This window comes from Babylonia areolata, unplaced genomic scaffold (genome assembly GCF_041734735.1).
Source record: "Babylonia areolata isolate BAREFJ2019XMU unplaced genomic scaffold, ASM4173473v1 tig00006492, whole genome shotgun sequence".
In the NCBI taxonomy this organism is placed as follows: domain Eukaryota; kingdom Metazoa; phylum Mollusca; class Gastropoda; order Neogastropoda; family Buccinidae; genus Babylonia; species Babylonia areolata.
This window is the reverse complement of record NW_027468424.1, coordinates 1-5000: the sequence shown is the minus strand read 5'-3', so window position 1 is coordinate 5000 and position 5000 is coordinate 1.

Below are 5000 nucleotides of genomic sequence, written 5' to 3'. Positions count from 1 at the left end.
TGGATAAAAAGTAAACGCGCTGTGGAGAATTGCCCAAATCGTTCAGGCGCCGTGAAAAAAAGAAAGACGTAGTCGTCAACGTCTGGTCCCGTCAATGGCGAAGGGCGTTTTCTCTCAACTTTGGCATGCTCGCTGAGGAAAAGGCAGGTAAAGGTTGTGGATAAAAGTCCGAAGAACCTCGCTACAATTGCCAAAATCTTTCCGCTGCCATTCAAAAATGGACTACTCCTCCACACCTCCTCCCGTCCATGCCAAACGGCGTTTTCTCTCAACTTTGGCATGCTCGGAGAGAAAAAAAGGCAGGTAAAGGTTGTGGATAAAAAAGTAAAAAATTGCCAAAATACTTTCTGGGCCCTCAAAAAAAGGCCTACTCCTCAACGCCTGCTCCCGTCCATGCCGAACCGCGTTTTCTATCAACTTTGGCATGCTCGGAGAGAGAAAAAAGGAAAAAAAGAAAAAAAAGGTCCAGTAAAGGTTGTGGATAAAAGTAACCGGCTTTGGAGAATTGCCTGAATCCTTCCGGCGCTGTGAAAAAAAAAGACCAAAAAAAAGACCTGGTCGTCAACGCCTGCTCCTGTCCATGCCAAACGGCGTTTTCCTCTCAACTTTGGCATGCTCGCTGAGGAAAAGGCAGGTAAAGGTTGTGGATAAAAAGTAAACGCGCTGTGGAGAATTGCCCAAATCGTTCAGGCGCCGTGAAAAAAAGAAAGACGTAGTCGTCAACGTCTGGTCCCGTCAATGGCGAAGGGCGTTTTCTCTCAACTTTGGCATGCTCGCTGAGGAAAAGGCAGGTAAAGGTTGTGGATAAAAGTCCGAAGAACCTCGCTACAATTGCCAAAATCTTTCCGCTGCCATTCAAAAATGGACTACTCCTCCACACCTCCTCCCGTCCATGCCAAACGGCGTTTTCTCTCAACTTTGGCATGCTCGGAGAGAAAAAAAGGCAGGTAAAGGTTGTGGATAAAAAAGTAAAAAATTGCCAAAATACTTTCTGGGCCCTCAAAAAAAGGCCTACTCCTCAACGCCTGCTCCCGTCCATGCCGAACCGCGTTTTCTATCAACTTTGGCATGCTCGGAGAGAGAAAAAAGGAAAAAAAGAAAAAAAAGGTCCAGTAAAGGTTGTGGATAAAAGTAACCGGCTTTGGAGAATTGCCTGAATCCTTCCGGCGCTGTGAAAAAAAAAGACCAAAAAAAAGACCTGGTCGTCAACGCCTGCTCCTGTCCATGCCAAACGGCGTTTTCCTCTCAACTTTGGCATGCTCGCTGAGGAAAAGGCAGGTAAAGGTTGTGGATAAAAAGTAAACGCGCTGTGGAGAATTGCCCAAATCGTTCAGGCGCCGTGAAAAAAAGAAAGACGTAGTCGTCAACGTCTGGTCCCGTCAATGGCGAAGGGCGTTTTCTCTCAACTTTGGCATGCTCGCTGAGGAAAAGGCAGGTAAAGGTTGTGGATAAAAGTCCGAAGAACCTCGCTACAATTGCCAAAATCTTTCCGCTGCCATTCAAAAATGGACTACTCCTCCACACCTCCTCCCGTCCATGCCAAACGGCGTTTTCTCTCAACTTTGGCATGCTCGGAGAGAAAAAAAGGCAGGTAAAGGTTGTGGATAAAAAAGTAAAAAATTGCCAAAATACTTTCTGGGCCCTCAAAAAAAGGCCTACTCCTCAACGCCTGCTCCCGTCCATGCCGAACCGCGTTTTCTATCAACTTTGGCATGCTCGGAGAGAGAAAAAAGGAAAAAAAGAAAAAAAAGGTCCAGTAAAGGTTGTGGATAAAAGTAACCGGCTTTGGAGAATTGCCTGAATCCTTCCGGCGCTGTGAAAAAAAAAGACCAAAAAAAAGACCTGGTCGTCAACGCCTGCTCCTGTCCATGCCAAACGGCGTTTTCCTCTCAACTTTGGCATGCTCGCTGAGGAAAAGGCAGGTAAAGGTTGTGGATAAAAAGTAAACGCGCTGTGGAGAATTGCCCAAATCGTTCAGGCGCCGTGAAAAAAAGAAAGACGTAGTCGTCAACGTCTGGTCCCGTCAATGGCGAAGGGCGTTTTCTCTCAACTTTGGCATGCTCGCTGAGGAAAAGGCAGGTAAAGGTTGTGGATAAAAGTCCGAAGAACCTCGCTACAATTGCCAAAATCTTTCCGCTGCCATTCAAAAATGGACTACTCCTCCACACCTCCTCCCGTCCATGCCAAACGGCGTTTTCTCTCAACTTTGGCATGCTCGGAGAGAAAAAAAGGCAGGTAAAGGTTGTGGATAAAAAAGTAAAAAATTGCCAAAATACTTTCTGGGCCCTCAAAAAAAGGCCTACTCCTCAACGCCTGCTCCCGTCCATGCCGAACCGCGTTTTCTATCAACTTTGGCATGCTCGGAGAGAGAAAAAAGGAAAAAAAGAAAAAAAAGGTCCAGTAAAGGTTGTGGATAAAAGTAACCGGCTTTGGAGAATTGCCTGAATCCTTCCGGCGCTGTGAAAAAAAAAGACCAAAAAAAAGACCTGGTCGTCAACGCCTGCTCCTGTCCATGCCAAACGGCGTTTTCCTCTCAACTTTGGCATGCTCGCTGAGGAAAAGGCAGGTAAAGGTTGTGGATAAAAAGTAAACGCGCTGTGGAGAATTGCCCAAATCGTTCAGGCGCCGTGAAAAAAAGAAAGACGTAGTCGTCAACGTCTGGTCCCGTCAATGGCGAAGGGCGTTTTCTCTCAACTTTGGCATGCTCGCTGAGGAAAAGGCAGGTAAAGGTTGTGGATAAAAGTCCGAAGAACCTCGCTACAATTGCCAAAATCTTTCCGCTGCCATTCAAAAATGGACTACTCCTCCACACCTCCTCCCGTCCATGCCAAACGGCGTTTTCTCTCAACTTTGGCATGCTCGGAGAGAAAAAAAGGCAGGTAAAGGTTGTGGATAAAAAAGTAAAAAATTGCCAAAATACTTTCTGGGCCCTCAAAAAAAGGCCTACTACTCAACGCCTGCTCCCGTCCATGCCGAACCGCGTTTTCTATCAACTTTGGCATGCTCGGAGAGAGAAAAAAGGAAAAAAAGAAAAAAAAAGGTCCAGTAAAGGTTGTGGATAAAAGTAACCGGCTTTGGAGAATTGCCTGAATCCTTCCGGCGCTGTGAAAAAAAAAGACCAAAAAAAAGACCTGGTCGTCAACGCCTGCTCCTGTCCATGCCAAACGGCGTTTTCCTCTCAACTTTGGCATGCTCGCTGAGGAAAAGGCAGGTAAAGGTTGTGGATAAAAAGTAAACGCGCTGTGGAGAATTGCCCAAATCGTTCAGGCGCCGTGAAAAAAAGAAAGACGTAGTCGTCAACGTCTGGTCCCGTCAATGGCGAAGGGCGTTTTCTCTCAACTTTGGCATGCTCGCTGAGGAAAAGGCAGGTAAAGGTTGTGGATAAAAGTCCGAAGAACCTCGCTACAATTGCCAAAATCTTTCCGCTGCCATTCAAAAATGGACTACTCCTCCACACCTCCTCCCGTCCATGCCAAACGGCGTTTTCTCTCAACTTTGGCATGCTCGGAGAGAAAAAAAAGGCAGGTAAAGGTTGTGGATAAAAAAGTAAAAAATTGCCAAAATACTTTCTGGGCCCTCAAAAAAAGGCCTACTCCTCAACGCCTGCTCCCGTCCATGCCGAACCGCGTTTTCTATCAACTTTGGCATGCTCGGAGAGAGAAAAAAAGGAAAAAAAGAAAAAAAAGGTCCAGTAAAGGTTGTGGATAAAAGTAACCGGCTTTGAGAATTGCCTGAATCCTTCCGGCGCTGTGAAAAAAAAGACCAAAAAAAAGACCTGGTCGTCAACGCCTGCTCCTGTCCATGCCAAACGGCGTTTTCCTCTCAACTTTGGCATGCTCGCTGAGGAAAAGGCAGGTAAAGGTTGTGGATAAAAAGTAAACGCGCTGTGGAGAATTGCCCAAATCGTTCAGGCGCCGTGAAAAAAAGAAAGACGTAGTCGTCAACGTCTGGTCCCGTCAATGGCGAAGGGCGTTTTCTCTCAACTTTGGCATGCTCGCTGAGGAAAAGGCAGGTAAAGGTTGTGGATAAAAGTCCGAAGAACCTCGCTACAATTGCCAAAATCTTTCCGCTGCCATTCAAAAATGGACTACTCCTCCACACCTCCTCCCGTCCATGCCAAACGGCGTTTTCTCTCAACTTTGGCATGCTCGGAGAGAAAAAAAGGCAGGTAAAGGTTGTGGAAAAAAAGTAAAAAAATTGCCAAAAACTTTGGGCCCCTCAAAAAAAGGCCTACTCCTCAACGCCTGCTCCCGTCCATGCCGAACCGCGTTTCTATCAACTTTGGCATGCTCGGAGAGAGAAAAAAGGAAAAAAAGAAAAAAAGGTCCAGTAAAGGTTGTGGATAAAAGTAACCGGCTTTGGAGAATTGCCTGAATCCTTCCGGCGCTGTGAAAAAAAAAGACCAAAAAAAAGACCTGGTCGTCAACGCCTGCTCCTGTCCATGCCAAACGGCGTTTTCCTCTCAACTTTGGCATGCTCGCTGAGGAAAAAGGCAGGTAAAGGTTGTGGATAAAAAGTAAACGCGCTGTGGAGAATTGCCCAAATCGTTCAGGCGCCGTGAAAAAAAAAGAAAGACGTAGTCGTCAACGTCTGGTCCCGTCAATGGCGAAGGGCGTTTTCTCTCAACTTTGGCATGCTCGCTGAGGAAAAGGCAGGTAAAGGTTTGTGGATAAAAGTCCGAAGAACCCGCTACAATTGCCAAAATCTTTCCCGCTGCCATCAAAAATGGACTACTCCTCCACACCTCCTCCCGTCCATGCCAAAACGCGTTTTCTCTCAACTTTGGCATGCTCGAGAGAAAAAAAGGCAGGAAAAGGTTGTGGATAAAACTCCAAAACCTCGCTAACAATTGCCAAAATACTTTCTGGGCCCTCAAAAAAAGGCCTACGCCTCAACGCCTGGTCCCCAGCACGTGCTGGGGGTCCTCCAACTCAGGCCTCTGCCCAATGTGGGATCAGGTCCAACCTTCGCAGCGCCTTATGCGACACCCTGGTTTGTGG